This window comes from Lipotes vexillifer, unplaced genomic scaffold, assembly GCF_000442215.2.
Source record: "Lipotes vexillifer unplaced genomic scaffold, Lipotes_vexillifer_v1.1 scaffold1463, whole genome shotgun sequence".
NCBI lineage: Eukaryota > Metazoa > Chordata > Mammalia > Artiodactyla > Lipotidae > Lipotes > Lipotes vexillifer.
Window position 1 is genome coordinate 1806338 of NW_006778536.1, and position 21655 is coordinate 1827992.

Below are 21655 nucleotides of genomic sequence, written 5' to 3' on the forward strand. Positions count from 1 at the left end.
ATTCCTGCTCAATATCTGACCGTTTTCCTCAATTTCATCTTTGCTCCTTTTCCTGGCAACAAATGTGTCCCCAAGTCTGAGTGCCTCTCCTCTGCCATTGCTACTGGGCTCGGCTTTCCCCGATCATCACTGTCACAGATGCCGCAGAAACCCTTCAGAGGAGCAGCTGGGACTGTTTCCCTCTCTTGTCACCCACTCTCTCCATCTTTGTTATGCTCTCTGAAAAGGAACCCCAGTTCCTATCCAACTCCTCTGCCCTCATTGCGTACCACAGACAAACAAATCCACCAAGTCATCAAAATTAGTACAATATGCAACCCCTCTCATCCACACTGAACCCCCCTCCCGTGCCCCCGCAGACCCCCGGTGGCTGGGGGTGTGAGCAGTCTCCTGGCCTCCTGCCTCTGGGTTTCTGGTTACACTGCCTCACCCACTTGAGGTCCACTGCTCTGTCTGGCCGCATCTATCTCTCTACCGTCCATCCTTCGAGAGTCAGCTGAACGGTGACTGTCTCCCTCCTGGCAATAATCCCTCTCTCCTTTGTACTACTTTAGCATTTTCTTTGCAACATTTGTAATGCTGGGTAGATTAGTACAAGCCTCACATTTTACAATAATCAGCGTGGACTCAGAAAAGCTCCCTCTCTCCCCCTCCATCAGAGCTTCATTCATGGACCAAGCGTTGAGTCCTTTCTTCTTTCTTTCTTGGATTGACTCTTGCTTCTTTTAACACCTGCTTGCTATGTCTGCCTGAGTGTCTGCCTGCCTGTGTATCTGCCTGGGTGTCTGTCTGCCTGGGTGTCTGCATGGGTGTCTGTCTACCTGGGTGTCTGTCTACCTGGGTGTCCTCCTGGGTGTCTGCCTGGGTAAATGTCTGGGTGTCAGTCTGCCTGGGTGTCAGTCTGCCTGGGTGTCTGTCTAGCTGGGTGTCTGCCTGGGTGTCTGTCTGCGTGAGTGTCTGCCTGGGTGTCTGCCTGCGTGTCTGCTGCATCAGTCGGATGCCTTACCACCCGGGCTCTCCAAACGGAGTCCCTCCTCATTTCTCTGATCTTCTCATTGACCTGAATTGAATCCTTCAAGAGGCATTTGACACTCCTCTCTTCAGCTCCCATATTTATCATTTGCTCAGATGTGTTGATTTTTCCTTTTAATTTTTTATGGTTTGAAGCTTTCTCTCTAGTCTTCATACCATCAGACTAGTGGGTTTCCTTATCATTTCATGCCTGTTAAATGTGAGGCAAACACATGTTGGAACAAGTCCTCAGGTGAGGGGAGTCCTTTTTCTGGGCTCCCCATCTCTGAGTGCTGGATCTTAACACAATGGGCAGGTAAGTCCCAGGCAGTTGGAATATGCACCTATAGCTCTACATGGACGGGATCATTACAGACAGCTTGACACAAGCCCAGTTACTTCTGGAAGCATCTACTCGGGCTTTAGGAAAGGGCAGCTTCACGCCTCAACATCAGTATCAGCGCCTCTCTGCTCAGTGGGTATCCAGGGCTGCTCCCACCAGCCTCCATCTTTACACCTGCCCAGGCGAGAGCGCTGGAGGGGTTGGTCTCCCTCAAGAACCAGGAGGCACACTGATTTTTCTGACCAGGGCAACGCCTGGCAGGAGCTTCTGAAGCTGGGAAAACCCCAGCAGGGGGAGGGCAGGGGACAGACCTGAGTCTCCACTCCAGCAGGTACTCTTGGCTGTCTGGCCATTTCCCTCCAAGACCCTGTTTGTTTTGAGGTGGGAAGGAATGCATGTGCTTCAGTCTAACTTGGCTCAGAACAGCCCCAATCTGCTTTTCCTGTCAATTGTTAACTTTCTCTTGTACACTCTGGAGGGGAATGAGTTCATGGTCCCACGCTGGGTTTGTCTCCATGTGTACTGCACACACGGTTCAGTCTTCCTCTTTGGGATGTGGCATGGATGAGACACCCTCTTTTTCTCTCACACTGCCCACATCCCATGGTCTCAGCTGCTTTCCAATCTCTCCTTCTTCTGTTCAAGCCTGCAGCAGCATTCTGGTTTCCCGTGTGCATGTGTGTGTGCACACATACACGTGTACACAGAACTGGGCACATATTTTCAGACCTGGCAAATTCACTGGATCCATATTAAACTTAAAGAGGAGATTCTGCCAGTTTTGTTTCCAGGGCAATTGTGCTTCCTTCCTCTGTTAGGCTTTTCAAAAGATTTACTATTAGGGAATGGCTTCTCTCCCAACTTGTAGCTCCCTAAAGCTTCTATTTTGTATTTAGTTTAATTTTAACATCCTTGTGCATAATCTTCTCTGCATTTTTTTTTGCCTGACCAGACTTCTAGGGCTTAGGAAGGTCCCAGGGGAGCCAGAGACCAAAATCTTCTTTTCCCAAAGCCCCACTTGCTGGTCTTTAGATATCGAGTAATTTCAGCTTGTCTCTAGAAGTTATCCAGGCAGATTGCCAGCTGCCACAGATCTGCAGCTAAAGCCTTTGTCAAATGCTAGGATATCTCTTAAGCATGTCATCCAATATTTATAGCTATAGTATGTTTCCAATTCAGTTTCTTTAAATATGACCCAATGTCACTAGTGTTGAGTGAAACAAAATTATACATTAAATTAAATTTAAATTAAATACTTCATTTTACTTATAATTAACAAATATGATTATTTATTAACTTCACTTTACATTAAATCATTAGACCAGACTTCCAAGTTTATCCCTATGCTAATTTTCACAAATGGTTATGAATAGTTTGGGGGAGTGTATAAAAAAAACAACCATTTTACTATCCATAAGGTGAAGATATCCTTTGTAGCCAAAGAAACAAAACTTTTCTACTTCTGGTCACTCATTTGTTCATACTAATAAACAATTTTAAAATAAACTCTTTAAATGCACATTAGTAAACATATGAAAAGAAACTTCTGAAATGATCTTGTCAGTTTCTCTCTTTATCTTTCAAAATCTGGAATGTGCCCTCCAGAAGCCAAGTGATTCCTTGAATGAAATGGGGTGCACCCTCCTTCAATTGCAACATGATTAATACATGTTAATCAGGTCAGGGCCAAGTATGAACTCCTTACCGTGTCAACAGAGACCTTCAGCGATTAGTTTGAACCATGTGAAATTAATATTTTGTAGGTGAAAAAGTGGAATCTTGACCGTTTCATGTGGCTCAGCCTAACATCTACATTGGTAAGACAAGCATCGACACATTTTTACTGGACATCTTTGCTGGGTTTGTTTTCTGGAAACTTGCTAACCTGGGGTATCCTTTTTCTGTCTTTCTCCTTCACAGACAGTGTTTTTTTTTTTTTTTTCTTGCGTTATGCGGGCCTCTCACTGTCGTGGCCTCTCCCATTTGCGGAGCACAGGCTCCGGACGCGCAGGCTCAGTGGCCATGGCTCACGGGCCCAGCCGCTCCGCGGCATGTGGGATCTTCCCGAAACGGGGCACGAACCCGCGTCTCCTGCATCGGCAGGCGGACTCTCAAGCACTGCGCCACCAGGGAAGCCCACAGACAGTGTTTTAAATAAATTTTGGGTACACATACTAACTGCAATTTATGAAAATGTATAATTAAAAATATCCTCCACATTGCAGTACTATTTATAATAGCCAAGACATGGAGGCAACCTAAATGTCCATTGATAGAGGGATGGATAAAGAATATTCCAAATACAATGGACTATTACTTAGCCATAAAAAAGAACGAAATAGTGTCATTTGCAGCAACATGGATGGACCTAGAGATTATCATACTAAGTGAAGTAAATCAGAGAGAAAGACAAATATCATATGATACCTCTCATATGTGGAATCTAATCTTAAAAAAATGTTACAAATGAACTTATTTACAAAATAGAAACAGACTTAGAGATATCTAAAACAAACTTATGGTTACCAAAGGGGAAATGTGGTGGGATGAGGTATATAAATCAGGAGCTTGGGATGAACACACACAGTCTACTATATATAAGATAGATAAGAAACAAGGACCTACTGTACAGCACAGGGAACCCAATATTCTGTGATAACCTATATGAGAAAATAATCTAAAAAAGAATGAGTATATGTATATGCATAACTGAATCACTTTGCTGTACACCTGAGACTAACACAACCTTGTAAATCAATTCCAATATATATACATATATATATATACATTATTTTTGCGGTACGCAGGCCTCTCACTGTTGCGGCCTCTCCCATTGCGGAGCACAGGCTCTGAACGCGCAGGCTCAGTGGCCATGGCTCATGGGCCCAGCCGCTCCGCGGCATGTGGGATCTTCCTGGACCGGGGCACAAACCCACATCCCCTGCATCAGCAGGCAGACTCTCAACCACTGCGCTACCAGGGAAGCTCCCAATAAATTAAAATATATATATATATATATATATATATATCCTCTCTAGCACATCTACCAGACATTACCTATAGAGACGGACCAAGTTCCTGGGTAAGACCAGCCTATCAAGGCCCCAGTTGCCCAGACTGAACCTTTTCTCCTTCTTGGCCTCATCTCCACCCCCAACCCCACCCCCCTGGAGTTCTCAGCTTCTTATTCCATGGGAGGACCCCCAAAGTGATGACTGTAGTCTTCTCAGGACTCAGCCTGAGCCCACTGGTCCTGTGGCTTGCAGCTCACCTTTCCCCTCTTTAACTCTCATCCAAGACACAGCCTGACAACGTGTTTTTATTTTTAAGTCTTTTGGCCTCATCCCAGGAAAGAACTTGGCTTCTTTGTCACAGGCCCCATCTCAGGGTGACCCTGGGATTCTCTTTTCCAGTCTTCCTGGCATCCTAGGCACAGGAAACGGCTGCTGCCCGGGTTCCCTGAGGAGTTTGGGGGCTGCACGCCCCTTTTTTTTTACTGGAGTCACCGTCTTTGTCCTTGTCCTCCTCTCCCAGGTCCCTTGGCTGGTTATTTATTTCCAACAAGGCATCACTTTCAACCTTTTTTGAAGGCCTTTTTTGGAGTCATTTTTTCTATTCTGAAATTTTACAACCAATTTTTTTTTTTTTTTTTTTTTGGCTGCGTTGGGTCTTCGTTGCTGTGCACAGGCTTTCCCTAGTTGCGGCGAGCGGGGACTACTCTTTGTTGTGGTGCACGAGTTTCTCACTGCGGTGGCTTCTCTTGTTGTGGAGCATGGGCTCTAAGAGTGTGGGCTTCAGTAGTTGTGGCACATGTGCTCAGTAGTTGTGGTTCGCGGACTCTAGAGCGCAGGCTCAGTAGTTGTGGCGCACAGGCTTAGTTGCTCCACCACATGTGGGATCTTACTGGACCAGGGCTCAAACCCATGTTCCCTGCATTGGCAGTTGTGTTCTTAACCATTGCACCACCAGGGAAGCCCTACAACCACATTTTAAAAGGAATACAATTGAGTCTCTATTTTTCAATTAATGTCAAGAATGCATAGTTCTCATTAACTCACACTCTTACTTTATCCACACTGCCACCTCTGAGTTGTGATGAAATAATACAATATTTTTGATACAGATATTAAACACAATACAAGAATAATTTCATAATATTTGCAAACACAAATATTAAGAAATGTTTGTATTTCTTAGAATACATAGAAAGCAATAGTTTCTACTTAAATAAATGTTTAATGTTTTCTATTGCTCAGCAATCTTTCTTCTGTACCGTGTCTTCTTTCTTGATTTCTTTATTCTAGTTCAGTTTTAGAAAATTAATTTGTAAAAGGAGGCATGTAGATGACATATTTTCTATGCTCTTTTCTATTTATTTAATTTTTTACTTATTTATTTCTGCAGTTGCACATGCATGAAGGTGGGTTGAGTATAGAATTCAACAATCATAATAATTTTCCCTTAGAATTATGTGAAGGTGGTTCCACAGACATGTAAGCTGATCTGATGCTTGTTTCTTTGCAGGAAAATTGTTGGCTCCTAGAAGACGTGTGCTTTATTTTTCTTCATATTCATCAGATCCTTGATGATATTTTAAGTTCAGATTCAGAAGTCATACCATAGAAGACAGCCCTATCAGTCAATACATCTTTCCTGCTGCATCCAAGCAAAACCTCATGATCTTTAACACAAACAGCCACCCCCAGTCAGCAATAATGGGTGCACAAAATGAAAGCTATTTTCTATCCCTTCTCTGTATTCAAGATTTTTAAAAACTGACTTTCTAATTTACTAATTAGATTTTCTAGTGTAGCTTTTACCTTATTAACTTCCTCTATAACAGTTAAAATTATGGTGTCCACGCTATCTCCCAAAATGCTTTACTTCTTTCACACTGTTTCATGCTCATGGCAGGCTTAACAAGGAGGTTTTGAAGGCTTAAGTTTTTCTGTTGCTTGCCCAAAGTCATAACCTCTTTCAGGCCTCGAAGAGTTTTCTAAAGTCTGTTTACATTATTGATAAGTCATTGGAAACTGACATCACTAATTTGAGGACAGAGTGGGTTGACCTCCCCCATCCTCGGTGAACATGGCCAAGCAGGACTTCTGCTCACTGGGCTCTGATCTGACCCTCAGACCTTCAGACCCAAGAGCTGCTCATGGGACAGGAAATTCAGGGGGACTGGAGGAACTGCCCTTCTCTCTACAGAAGGTTCCTCTTAGCCAATAGATTCCACCAGTTCAGTCTTCTGCCAAAGCTTTTCCATATTTCAGGCATGTAGGACTTCTTTATACTTTATAAGTTGTATAATATTTTCCTTGTTATGTTATTTTTGGCATTTCAGAAACAAATTGGGAGAGGTAAGGATTCAAATCTATGGCCTTATACATCTTCTTGGGTATTTTTAAATTACCTTTTACAGTTTTTCAAAACTATTGGTACCTTAGAATTGCCATTTATATAATAATGTTCAGATGATTATAGTTAACTGAAACATCTCTTCAACTCCTTTCTCACTCATTCCCTATCAGAGCAATATGAAATATGAAGTCTGCTGGTATTTGCTTTAGTATTTTTAAAACTCAGAGTAATCTATAATTAGTTTATATCTAAGAGCTCAAATATATGTGCATCCCATGGAATTCTTCTTTTTTATTAATTAATTAATTTATTTTGGCTGTGTTGGGTCTTCGTGGCTGTGTGTGGGCTTCCTCTGGTTGCGGCGAGTGGGGTCTACTCTTCTTTCTGGTGTGCGGGCTTTTCATTGCGGTGACTTCTCTTGTTGCGGAGCACAGGCTCTAGGCGTGTGGGCTTCAGTAATTGTGGCTCGCAGGCTCTAGAGTGCAGGCTCAGTTGCTCTGCATGGGCTTAGTTGCTCCGCGGCATGTGTCATCTTCTCCTACAAGGGCTTAAACCCATGTCTCCTGTGTTGGCAGGTGGATTCTTAACCACTGCACCACCAGGGAAGCCTCATGGAATTATTCTTTATCAAAGCAGCAGGAGAGAAACTTGGAGCAATTATTGTTAATTCTCCCTTAAACTGTGAACTCTGCTTTGGAGTGTTGTTGGCTGCTTTGTGATGGCCACGTGCTGATGGACCTGAGCCCCCTATAGAGTGCGTGTCCACCCAGCGGTGCTGACCCAGGGTTTCCACCTCACAACCCCTGCCCCAGATCCAACAGTAGCTTCTTGGGCTGTGTGTACACATTCTCCATCTCCACAGCCTCATTAAGTGACTACAACTCTATGTATTTCACCCTGTGTGGAAGACCAGTGTTGATTTCAGATTCCTGATTCTAAGTGAAGTAAGCCAGACAGAGGACGACAAATATCATATGGTATCTCTCATATGTGGAATTGAAAAAAATGATACAAATGGACTTATTTACAAAACAGAAATAGACCCACAGACATAGAAAACAAACTTATGGTTACCCAAGAGGGAAGGTGGGTAGGACTAAATTAGGAGTTTGGAATTAACCAACAAAGAGATACTGTATATCACAAGGAACTATACTCAATTATTTTGTAATAATCTATAATGGAAAACAATCTGAAAGAAAACATATGTATATAACAGAATCACTTTGCTGCACACCTGAAACTGACACAACATTGTAAATCAACTATACTTCAATAAAAAAATGAAAGAGCAGTCCTAAAAATTCAAATATGATTTTGGAAGAGGGAGAAATCCTCCAAATATCAATACAACAACACATTTTGGGGCAAGAATTGCTCACGTTTCAGGAACAGACTCCCTCTGTGGTTTTCAGAAACCTGGTCTCCACTACTGTGAATGATAAGCTATTCGCTCTTCCAATAACAGCTTAGCCAAAGCTGTTTCATTGCAACCCTGAAGGTTCTTCTTGTGTTTGACATGCATCAGACAGTAAAGGAGGGGTTGGAACAACCCGAGATCTCTGTACAACCAAGTTGGTGGATCCCACTCCCATAGTCCACACTCACCTGGTGGTAGCTTCTGGCCATAAGAACGATCAAAATGAGTCATTAGAAGGAGAATGAATCTGAGTCTTTGTGACCAGGAAAAAGATGTGTCTTTGAGTCATAACAAAAGAGTTTAGTAAGATCTGTCTCAATTTAAGTCTTATATAAATTATAATAGATTCTAAGATTTGGGGATTTCACTCCACTTAAACATGTATAGGGGAAAAACATGAAACAGTCTTCAAATATCTTATTAGTAAGGTAAATATTAATATCGTACCGACTTCTCTAGAAATAAATAAGCCTTGTCATGGGCTGCCTGGAAAATCACTTCAAGGCTAATAATATTCCAGGAAATACATCTCAGCTCATTCTAAGCAACAGACATAACCCAAGTTATGAATCTCAGCTGCTGTGGTTGGCTGAGGGGTAACTACCTGTGATCATAACAGGGTCCTATAGGCATGTCTTGAGCAAAAATCTCTTGTTGGTTCGAAAAACGTCCCTCTGGGCCATCCAGCCAAGCTCAGCCATCGTGTCTAGAAAGACCTCTAGAAAGACGCTCTCCACTATTTTTACAAGACTGTTTCCCCTCAGTGAGAATGAAAATAAGAGACAATGGGAAACCTAATTTAAATAATTATTGGAACTTAAATTACTTGGTCAATAAAGAATGTAACATCCTTTTTCCCCCCATCCCTAGCAATCTACAGAGTTAAAGGTGGGGGGGATACTGTGGTCATCACTGTGAAACAAATATCAACATTTATTTCACATTATAACGTGAAGTTTTAATGAACTCCCATTTCTCCCAAATCCAAGTAAACTGTACCTTGATTCTTCACTTGCTCACAACTCACACACACACACTGTATTTTATTTTTACAAGAGATAAATCAACTGACACCAAGCATTGTAAATGGATGACCACAACAAAAGCAACAAAGATTGCAATTACCAAAGCACACTCGTACTACGTCATAATATTGACATTCAGTCCAGTAATCCTCCACTGTAACAGCTCCTTTACTTTGCAGTGAAAATTGATTGGTATATATTTTGCCTCTGAGTCCTTGTGGGATTTCAAATTCCTTTTTACATCCTGTGTCTCCCTTCCATCAATTTCTTCTTTGCACAGACACTTATTGGCTGTCCAGCAGGAGGCGGGAATGTTGCTGAGAGCTGGGATGCTAAAGGAGTCACACTGTGTGCTCACAGGAGCCAACAAAGTGGCTCTGAATCAGATCGTGCAAAGGCAAAGAGGAGAAGGAATTCCTTTTGCCTGCCATAGGGGAACCCTGGAAAGTTTCAAGAACCTATACCATTTGATTATCATAATTAATATTTCACCAGTTAAAGAGGGCACAGAAAGCTGGAAGCATGAGTGGGGGAGTGCAGAGCCAGGCTCTGAAAAAACAGGCGCTTTCTGGTGTGACTCCTGCCTGAGATGGCTGACTCATAGCTTGAGGTAAGGTTTTGAAGGACTTGGAGAGCTATGCAAAAAGGTTTGAAATTTATTTTGAAGACGGTAGGGACATTTCATATTTCTGAGGAGGGGACTTTTATGAACTGCTTTTTGTTTTCTAGAGGCAACTCCAATAATAAGGATGGGAACAAATTAGAGGAGATGTGTCTGGAAGCTTCGTTGTTTTTCTTTTGCATATTTAAGTCTGTCCAATTCAAGTTGATTTTTGTCTCTACGTGAGGTAGTAGCCAAGACTCTTTTTTTTTTTTTTCTATATAGATACTGGATTCACCAAGTATTACCTATGGAAATTATCATATTTTCCACACTGATTTGGAATTTTTCCTTCACTGCAAGTCAGGTGACTCTGTGTGGTAGATTGACTGCACAAAGGTCCCAATTAAATGTCTCCCTGTACCCACTCATTGGCCCTAGAACTTTTGTTCCCTCCAATTTTGCTTTGCACTCAGTCATGTGACTTATTTTGACCAATTAGATGTGAGCCAAGAATGTCAAATACATGTGAATTTCCACGTGTCCTCTGGCATGATTATACTTGCTCTCTCTTGGATCTCTGAACTTACTATGATGACATGCATGTTGGGATGGAGGATGTGAAGGACCCGTGACTGAGAGCCCAGTCATGTTAGCCATCTTAGACTGACAAGAGCCAGCTGACCCCAAATGTGTGAGACAGCCCAGAATCCATTAGCAAAGGCACTCACAAGAACTTCAGTTGACTAAGGTGCCCCTGAGATCACTGAAATGATCCAACTGACCACTGACACATGGGCAGTAATACTCGTGCATGGTTTAAGGTATTGCCTGTCAGGGCAGTTTGTAAAACATCTTTATCATGATAATAGGGAACTAATGCCGACATTGCTACTTCAAAGTAGGGTAGTGCTGTAACAAAAATCTAAAATACCTGTCATTGCATTGGGGCTGGGTGGCCAAGACTGGAAAAGGGGTAGGGATTTTTCAGGAGGCTGGAATTATGGTGGCCCACGTTACCAGTGGTAGAACAATTCGTAAAACCATGGTGCACAATATCCTGGGCAAAGCAATGGTACCAAATAAACTTTTGGATTTGAACAATTATATTTTGAAGGCAGAATGCTGAATGTTCACTTGGCTCTTGTTCACTAAGTAATGAGCTAAAGTAAGAACAAGGCATTTTACAAGTAAAATTGAGGGAAAATATGGAAGAACCAGAATTTTAGTGTTGGCATATAAAATTGTTTCTCATCTTTGGTATTTCCATCAGGTAAAAGATTCTCAGCATCGTACATCTTCTCAGTTACATAAAGGTTTTACATACCTTTACATACCATAAAGGTACATACCTTACCTACATACTAGCCCACAGTTCACCTTCAAATTTTACTAATTTTCCCAATAATATTTATTGCAGCTACTTTTCCTTTTTATACTCTGGGATCCAATTCAAAATCCCACATTACATTTAATTGCCATGTCTATTTAGTCTCCTTTAATTCAGAATATGTACTCAGTCGTCCTTTTTTCTTCTATGATTCTGACTTTAAGAATTCAGCCCTATTATTTTGTACAATGTCTCTCAATTTGGGTTTATTGCATGCTTCCTCATGATAAACACAAGTTATGCTTCTTTTGGGGCGTAAATGCTAAAAAAGTGTTTTCTTTCTAGGGCATCATATCTGTATTCAGAGGATGTCAGTTTATCTCATTAGGGATATTAACTCAGATTACTTGGTTAAGATTGTGTTAGGTGAACCCATGGTAAAGTTAATATTCCCTTTGTAATAACAAGTAATTTTGAGTCTATGTACATGTTTATGGTTTATCAAATGTTCACTCATTAGTTTTTGCATCCACTGAAGAATCCTGATTGAATCGAGTATTACCATAATGACATTGTATTTTTTTCACCAGGCATCATACGTTTCAGGGTTGTTCGTTACACATAAATCAATTCTAGATCATTAAAACAGAAAAAAAATAATCATGAAAATAAATAATAAAATATTGGAGACACTCAGAGAGTGTCCCAGAGGGAGAGAACCATCCTTTGAGGTGGTTCAGTCAGGAGCAGCACCCACCTGACACCGCGGGATTGCTATAGCAGGAAAAGCCCACTGCCCCGCTCAGCCCAGCCTTTGCCGACAGCCCTGCAGTGCTCAGTGTGGATGCCAGGGCTGGACCTTGTGGACGGGTCTTTACCCTTCCCCTCACCATGCTGGAATCCACAAGGCATCTACTTTTTAGATGTTCTGGTTTCTGGATAGAAGCCTCATTCAGTTTTGTCCAAATATGCTGATTGGTGGAGCCAAGGTCACATGCTTGCACCTTAGCTGCAAGAGTCTGGGACATGAGTTCTAGTTTCTTCCTTGTGAGGGCAGAGCACCAACTCACAAATGAGGGATTCACTAACTACTGGAAGGGAACATTTGGAAGATTTTAAAAATGATTAAACAGCAATTCTCTTTCTTTCTCTCTTGGCTTATTTTTTTAATATTGCTTTCTACCAGATTAAAACAGTTTCTTCATTCTTTCTTTAATGTTACCCATACTTTTAGTAATTATGGTTCACTCTGAATATTTGTAACAATGTCTGAAACTATTTAGGATGTCTGTTCTTCTACAGAGATAAGGAGCATGTTGTGCTTTAGCTACACACCCAGACCTCCTCACTCTGTTTCTCTTATCTAGAATTTTAGTGTCAGCCCTTTAACCACAACAATCAAATTTAGACCCATAGTTCATTATAATACCACATGTATGTTAGCAAGGTCTTAGGTGAGCATAGTTTCTGTAATCCCATTCCATGCCTCTACTTAACACTTCTCCTCTTTTTATCATGTTTAGTTTATTTAATTGTAGGACGTTGGTTAACTGGCTTAGAATTTTAAAACTGAAAATGTTTTTTTTTTAATATCATAAATTTGAATAGTCATGAATCAACACATAATTCAAGGTTGATTTTTTCTCCCCTTAGCAATTTCAAGTTGTTATTCCAATGTTTTCTTCATCAATTTTACCAGTGAGAAGTCTGCTACCAATCTAACATATTTCTTTTTGTTAAACAAAATTCTGAAAATGTTTACATTTTTTTCCTTTGCTTTGCCATTCTAAATTTCCCTACCTTATGATCCTATGTGGATTTGTTTTTCTCAACTCACTTTGATATCAGATTGAGTGTCTTATAAAAGATGCAGGGCTTTTATTAAATTGGAAACTGTTTCAATTGTCAACTTGTAGACTATTGTTGCTACTGAGAGTTTACTGGAGTCTCTATGTGTATCTTCTTAAGTGTCTCTTAGTTTTCCTTGACTTTTCTTTTAATCTCTTCTTAATGAATTTCTTGGTGCTATCTTACTACTCAGTAATCCTCTGGGGAGCTCAACTTTATCTTGCTTTTCACTCCTATTTTCAATTTGACTGTCTTCACTTTTGTTATATCATCTATGCTAATGGTTAAGAAAGATTCATTTACTCACTGATTCAGACATTCATGTATTTATGCATGCTTTCAGCATGAATTCATTGAGTATCTATTGGCATCATACTCTGTGTTAGGGAAGATTATTCCATATTTTTATTAGGTCAGAAAATGGACCAGTTTTTATTTACTTAAATATTTTTATTATCTTAGTTCGAGGTAAGAAAAATATGGTCAATTAATAATGTAAGTCTTAGGCTATCACTCTCAACAAACGTTGAATTAAAATTTCATTAATTGGTTCCTAATAGAAATTGAAGATTTTCTCTCTGATTCTTAATCTCTGTTTGTGGACATATGATAATTTTCTCCTGTGGGTCACATGGTCAAAACTGTCCCATTAACTACCCCACAATGGAAAAATTCAGGCCACATTTAACTGTCCATTTAGTTTTCAAGTCATACACTAGAAATAATAAATATTATTTTCTGACAGATGGCAGTGGTTGTCATACAAAAAGTCTACTTTTCTTCCCTTCCTTCCTTCCTTCCTTCCTTCCTTCCTTCCTTCCTTCCTTCCTAACTCCCTCCCTCTCCTGTCCCCAGTCCCTCCCTCCCTTCCTTCTTTCCTTCCTTCCATCCCTCCTTCCTCTGTTCTTCCCTTTCCTCTTTTTCCCCCCTTTGGCAAATGGATGTTGTCCATCCTGTGATGGATGCTGGCAATCCTCACAGCAAAATACCTGTTCCCTGTCTTCCAGGTCTTCAGATTCTCTTGAGTAGCAGATTTAGGTCAGATTCTAACCACGGCAGAGCTCATTGCTTCAGCAGGGCTGGTGTGATAACTGAGCACATAGCTGTAAGACCTCTCTGTAAATCGAAGAAACTGCAGAGTAGCTGAAGTTTGAATTGAAGCCTTAAGAGAGACAGATGGGTGTATAGAAGAGACAGTGTATGGGGCTGAGTCCTAAGATTAGCAGTCATTTACAGAGAAGGGGAAACTTTGGTTCAAACCCAGTTCTTCCTTTGATTGGCAAATATTTAATAAATCACTTAACCATTAGAAGTTTCAGTTCCCTCACTTGCAATGTGGGTTACAAACATCTGCCCTATTAGAGTTTCTGTGAGGAATAAACCAGATGATGCACTCAAAGGCCCTAGAACTGTGCCTGGTAGGGGGAGCCCTCTGAAGGCTGGGGAGCTATGGACGCTGTGTGTTGGGGGATGGCCAGGTGCCAGTTTTCTTTTATTTCACCATCAAACCACTAACCCAGGACTGGCTGTGTCAGGCTTGCTGAGGTCGTGGAGTTCACTGGAATCATGGCATGCCTGCACAACCGAGCATGATGTGCATTGTTATGGTGGCTGACTGCTTCCTTTCTGGGAAGCTGTAGATGTGCTTGCTAGCAGCCATCACCAGCTTCTAGAAACCAGGTGTTTCTGCTCAGCTCCCTACTGGGACCAATGAAGCATTGGACCGAGGGTACAGGGATCACTAGTCAGATGCTACCGCCTGGAGGGAGGAACTTATGCCCTGGTGGCCTGGCCACGTGGTATCCAGGGCTGGGGCTCCTTGTGGGGAAGGAGTGAAGAGAGCCTGAGGCCAACCATCCCCTGGGCAGCTCAGCTCTGCCTTGTCGAGGACTTTGCACAGACCCAGATCAGAGTAAACCTGCTGAGGCTGATCCCATGTCAGGGGCTTACGGTGGCCTTGAGATGTCCAGATGATTCCCCACCTGCCCCAGGTTATCCTGATGGCAGGAAATGACTTTCGGATCACTGTGATCAATAATCCATCAATCAGATAGAACTTGGCTTTGGCACGGCCTTCCAAAAGAAAACAGTGGGGATTTTGTTGAATAACTTAGAATAAACATGAAACAAGTACTTTGATACAATCTGATCCCACTTTATTAAAATTTCACCCTTGAACTTGGAGAAAATTCACATTATTTGTTTGGATTTCTGGCTCAGTGTGGGGTCAGAGATGACAGTCCTTGTACGGGATTCCTTTATTTCTCATTCTGAAGGTAGATCAGAATTCCAGGGAAGTTTGATCTAGATAGAAAAGCCCTTGGAGTCTCAGAGGGTGATGCAAACTCCTTACATTAAATCCTTTAGGAACTGTCCGTATCTGGGCAGGGCTACCCTCAGTAATCTCCTCCCTACAAGTCCCAGCCACACCCTTTACCACGGGCCCCAAGTGGAAACTGTGAAGTCATGGGTGGATCTCCCAGCCATTTTATTTCCTTCAGAAAACATTAATTTGGGGATGTAGTTCTCAAAAGGCAAATACTCACTCCACTTTTCTCCTAATAATTGTTAATAATTATTGAGTACTTCCTTGTTGGACCACTTTTGACCCCAGGAATGGTAGAACTAGAGCCCACCCACCAGTCTGCTGTTTAAAAGGAATATTGTGAATGTTTGGGCTTGAAATCGGGTTGGTCATTAAACTCTGGGTGAGGAATAAGCAAAACATTAATAATAAAAATATGTTTCTAGCTCAAGATTCCTTTTTCTCCTTTTACTGTACAGGGTTAAAGAGTCACATCTGATAGAAGCATCATTTGTTGTTAAAAAGAAAAAAGAGAATCTAGTCATCTGCACAGGGTAAATCCCTTTATCTCTTTCTAGTGAAGTGAATAAAGGATTAGAGAGAAAAAAAGGAAAAAGATCTGTCTCTCAGGGACTGCCCCTGATCCATGTCATAAGGGAAAAAAAAAAAAAAAGAGATGAATATTGGTTCTGAGTTACACAGTCAGGGTCACCCCACAGCCAGGCCAGGAGTTACTGTACTGGGAACATTTCTGGTTAAGCTTCCAGACAAAGGAAAGAGCAGTTGGGGAGCTCTACACTGGCAACGACAGCCCCTGCATTTGGAAGGCTGCAGGCAGCCGAAGGCCGGCAGTGGACCACAAATGCTTCATCTTCCCCGAGGACCCTGGAGCTGAGACATTTAGTAGGCTAACCAGAGAGAGGTGTCAGGTGCTTTCAGATGTGTCTTGCCCAACAGATGCTTCTGGGCCAGGTGCTTGTTTAGCCCCTTCCTACCTGGACTTTTATCATTAAAGAAGTCATATACTGATCCTGTAGCACAAACAAAAGTCATTATATTCATTAAAAACTCCCAGATGATTTCAAAACAAAGATTTAGGTGAGTCTTTGATTAAATGGGAGGCGGTTTAGTTGCTTTGGACAGCAAGAGGCAGCCAAGGAGGTATAATGAAGCTGCTGTCTCCTGCCTTTAGTTGGAGAAGCCTGCGTGCAGGTGTCTGTTGAGAGCGCAGGAGAAGCATAACTGTGCCCATTCGGTAGACAAGTTGAGATCTGTGTCTACGACAAGGCTTTCAGCTGAATGTGGGCTCTATGGTAATCTCATCAAACTCAGATACTAATATAAGCCGCTGAGCTATCACTGCCTATTGCTAAGGTCTTCCTGACTGTCCTGATTCAGTTCAACCAGCTCTCATTATGTGGTTGTGTAATAAAAGGCAAGGGACTCATGCATCCCACATGTCCCCTTTGCTCAATCTCCGTGCTAGGCATTCTATCATAGTTTCATATAACTTACCCTGTGATGGTGCTATTATATTTCAAATAAATAACTGTAACCTGAGGCAATGCACTGTTCATGCTAACTTTAAAGGTTTGGTTGAAGAGCGCATTACTTTTAATAACAGGATGAGGAGGGGCCCGATGGGGGAGGGAACTTGGAAGAGAATTTGAAGGGTCTTGGCAGCAGGGGGATCATGGCACATATCTCTGTGGGGGACAAACAGAAGGTGTGGAGGTAGACAGACAGTGGGATGTTCTAAGTTGAGTCAGGGGTAAAATTTCCTAGAGATTAGGAAACAAAAGAGAAGGAGATGAGAAATATGTCTGCTAATATTATTGAAGGCCCACCATGACAGTCCAGTGTTATGGGCTGAATTGTGTCCCCCTAAAATTCATGTTGAACTCCTAACCCCTGATACGTCAGAACGTCTTTGAAAACATGATCCTTAAATAAATGATTAAGGGTAAATTGAGACCATTGGAATGGGCTCTTACTCAATATGACTGGTGTCCTTGTAATAAGAGGAGATTAGGACACAGATAATACACTAAGTGAGGGGCAGTCGTGTGAGAACAAAGAAGGCTGCCATCTGCAAGCCAAGGAGAGAGACCTCAGAAGAAACCAACCCTGCCAACAACTTCATCTTAGACTTACAGCCTCAAGAATTATGAGAAAGTAAATTCCTACTGTTTAAACCACCCAGTCTGTGGTATTTTGTTATAGCAGCCCTGGCAGACTAATACATCTAGGAAATATTTATTTTATCAGTTTGGCAGTGGTTTGGCATTGAAACATTTTAAATGTTATCATGGTGCCCTAGGATCTGAACATAACACAGATAGGGCAGTAGAGTGATAAGTGCCAGACAGGCACCACTGTGATTCTCTAGGCCAGCACTTTCCAGTACACCCATCACTGGCTGTGTGTACCTACTGAGTACTTGAACTTGGGCCAGTCTGAACTGAGATTTACTGTAAGTGAGAAACACACAGTGGATTTCAGAGCTGTGGTGCAGAAAGAAAATGTAAAATATCTCACTTAATTTTATATTTATATTGAACAGTGTTGTTCTAGGCAATGAGAGACCCTGGAGAAGGTGGATGGTGGGCACAAAGTATGCAATAACAGAGGTTGACCAGATGCCTGGATGGAGATTTTGGGTGAGGTGGTGGGATCCCAAAAGTAGACCTATCTGGAACAGGAGTGGTAGTATTGGAAGGACATCCTTTTTGGTTTGGGAAGGATGATTGAAGTGTGTCACACAGGTTGTTATTGATATGCTGAGAAGTTCAAGTAGTTGGCTGAACATAATACATTAATGTGGGTCAGAGTTGTGATTTATAAACCAGCTCTGATAACGATCATCTCCTAGGGGTCACTCATCTAGCAAGGATGTGGGGACATGAAGTTTGATCTACTTGAGGAAACAAGAGGAATAAGATGGACAGACTAGGAATAGTTTAACAATGTGAATGTTGGATATAACATTACATATGTTACATTTCGAATGAACAACACTGAATATGGGTATTGCCCACACTTGGGCTAGTGGACTTGGGAAGGCTAATGGGCCTGGAAGAACTGGGAAGAAGGACCTTTAGAGATGAATGTCTGTACTTGGGTACCGATTAGCTGATCAACAGCAGCAATGATCAAGATATGACTTAGCACTTGGGGTTGGGGTATTTGGGAAAAATGGTGATGACTGTGACATATAAGGAAATTGGAGGAGGCAGCTAATAGATGGATTCTACATTTTTCAACAGGGGCAAATGACATTTTGGTGGGACAATGCTTTGTAAGACTGTGGCTCACAGGACAAGACATGTTACGTGTGTATGGTCAGAGTTCTTGCAGATGGCACACAATGCTTGTATAAAGCAAAGACAGCCTCTGTTTGGAGAACTAGGCTGAGTACAAATTAAACTCTCACCTACAACATACACGCTGGCATCCCTTTTATTGTTCCCACTCTGACTAGGTGCCTCCTCAAAGACACCTTTGAACACCTGTCATGCCCTGCAGTCATCTGTGATTTCCTTTAAGTGGCCACTCTGCACTTGGATAGGCACTGGCATCCAAAAGAGTATCCTAGGTTCTCACCAACCTTGGTTGATGTGCCCCCTCAATGGGAAACAGATATCTTGGACGGCTTCTGCAATGTGTACAGGAACGGGTGCTTCCCTTGAAGCGTGGCACTCTCTGCTCTGCTCTTCCAAAAACCTTTACTATCCTTCCAGCTCCTACACACAAAAAAACTCTTTATTTTTGACATGTATGTGACCACATGGCTTGCATAGCCTGTTTTTTCCTACCAGGGCTAATAAAGAGGGAATCCAATCGTCCCTTTTTAAGGTTATAGTTTACAAACAAACACTATCTATTTTCCAAACCTACAATATAGCTATTTAAAATACTTTTTATATTTAGGTTAGTTTAAGTCCTGGAATGTACTAATCTGATTTACTAATAGTCTCAGCAACAAGGTACATTCTACAAATTGCATATTTAAATAAGACAAGAATGAGGAGCATAAATGTTTCCCAACATTTTGAAAGTGAAAGAGTTTTCTTTCAGCTTGATGAACATAAAACCATCCTTCTAGATAGGCACGTACAATGAAAGCTTGGACACATTTCTGTAATGAATTCAATAGAACGATATTGTTCTATTGAAATTGAATTAAGATCTAATAGCCTTCGGGGAAATCGTTTAACCTCATGGAAATTGGACAGTTCCTTGGCTGATGAGGCGAGTTTACCTACAAAGAACTTATGAGAAACTTTAGGAAAAAATACTATCCAAGACAATTACGGATTTGAGCGTGGTAGGGTTGTTCTTTCAATAATCACTCCCAGGAGGGGCTGAAAAGGACCCGGGTCAGAGTCTCCATCACACTCCTCTCAGGGAGTGGGATCAGATTCAGGCCCCTGACAAAGGAACCCAGCCAAATGATAGCCTCTTTGCAAAGTTTTCCAAAACCTATGAATCAGCTCCCTTTATGTTTTCAGGTCATTGAGATTTGCAGACACAAACCAAAGAGATTGAGAAGATAGCTTTTCAGGAAAAGCAGGGTAAATTTCAAAGAAATCGAGCAAGACACAATTATACCAAGAATATATACCCAGGTTAGTGAATCTTGGCTCTTCTCCATAGCTGAAACTCAAACAAATTACCCTCCATAGTTAGAATGCTCATGCAAAAGTACCCAGAAAAGTAACCTACATATGCCTTAGTCAGGACTGAGAAAAACTTATACAAATTTGGGTAGGATTGTTTTTAATTCATAGTAATTTTTTTAACTAAAAGGAAGAGTCAGGGCTGACAACGATTGCAGCTAGCTGAGCAATGTAGGAATTCCAATCTCACGGCCCAAGCTCAATTGTCCTGTGACGTTGAACTCTGGTCCTAAAAATCAGAAGTAGCTTGTGTGTAGCAGTTTGCAACACAGCCTCCAAAACTCACCTGAGAGCTACTTCTAAGAACACCATTGCAGCTGTAAGCATGAGAGGAGAGGGCTCCACTGAGAGCCACTTTTTGGCCAAAGCCCTTGAAGAAACTGTCAGTATTATCAAGGTTCTACCTTTCTTGATTCACCATCCACAACAAAACATTTGACCAAGAAGTATCTGTGGGAACTGGTCTTCGCCAGGATGTTTCCATCTGAGACGTGTAGCTGGTGGTAGACAGACCACATAAAGCTGAGAGCAAATGGTTCTAATTGAAGCCATTTAGCAGCCCAAGAATAAAACTAAGGGAAAGATATGATTGTTGAATCACCTGAATTTTCTGTAGAATTGGACCGAAACTACTGTGTCTATCAACATATGGTCCCCAGCTTCAAGAAGTTCATCTCTTTATTTCAGGAACAAAGACAGAGTAAAGAAGCAGAGAAGCTTTTGCACAGCAAAGGAAACCATAAACAAGATGAAAAGACAACCTTCAGAATGGAAGAAAATATTTGCAAGTGAGGCAACTGACAATGGATTAATCTCAATAATATACAAGCAGCTCATGCAGCTCAATATCAAAAAACCAAAAACCCAGTCCAAAAATGGGCAGAAGACCTAAATAGACATTTCTCCAAAGAAGATATACAGGTTGCCAACAGACACATTAAAGAATCTTCAACATCACTAATCATTAGAGAAATGCAAATCAAAACTACAGTGAGGTATTGCTTCACACCAGTCAGAATGGCCATCATCAAAAAATCTACAAACCATAAATGCTGGAGAGGGTGTGGAGAAAAGGGAACCTTCTTGCACTGTTGGTGGGAATGTAAATTGATACAGCCACTATGGAGAACAGTATGGAGGTTCCTTAAAAAACTAGAAATAGAACTACCATGTGACCCAACAATCTCACTACTGGGCATATACCCTGAGAAAACCATAATTCAAAAAGAGTCATGTACCACAATGTTCATTGCAGCACTATTTATAATAGCCAGGACATGGAAGTAACCTAAGTGTCCATCGACAGATCAATGGATAAAGAAGATGTGGCACATATATACAATGGAATATTACTCAGCCATAAAAAAGAAATGAAATTGAGTTACTTGTAGTGAGGTGGATGGACCTAGAGTGTGTCATACAGGGTGAAATAAGTCAGAAAGAGAAAAACAAATAGCATATGCTAACACATATATATGGAATTAAAAAAAAAAATGGTTCTGAAGAACCTAGAGGCAGGACAGGAGTAAAGACGCAGACCTAGAGAATGGACTTGAGGACATGGGGAGGGGGAAGTGTAAGCTGAGACAAAGTGAGAGAGTGGCATTGACATATATGCACTACCAAATGTAAAATAGATAGCTAGTGGGAAGCAGCCACATGGCACAGGGAGATCAGCTGGGTGCTTTGTGACCACCTAGAGGGGTGGGATAGGGAGGGTGGAAGGGAGATG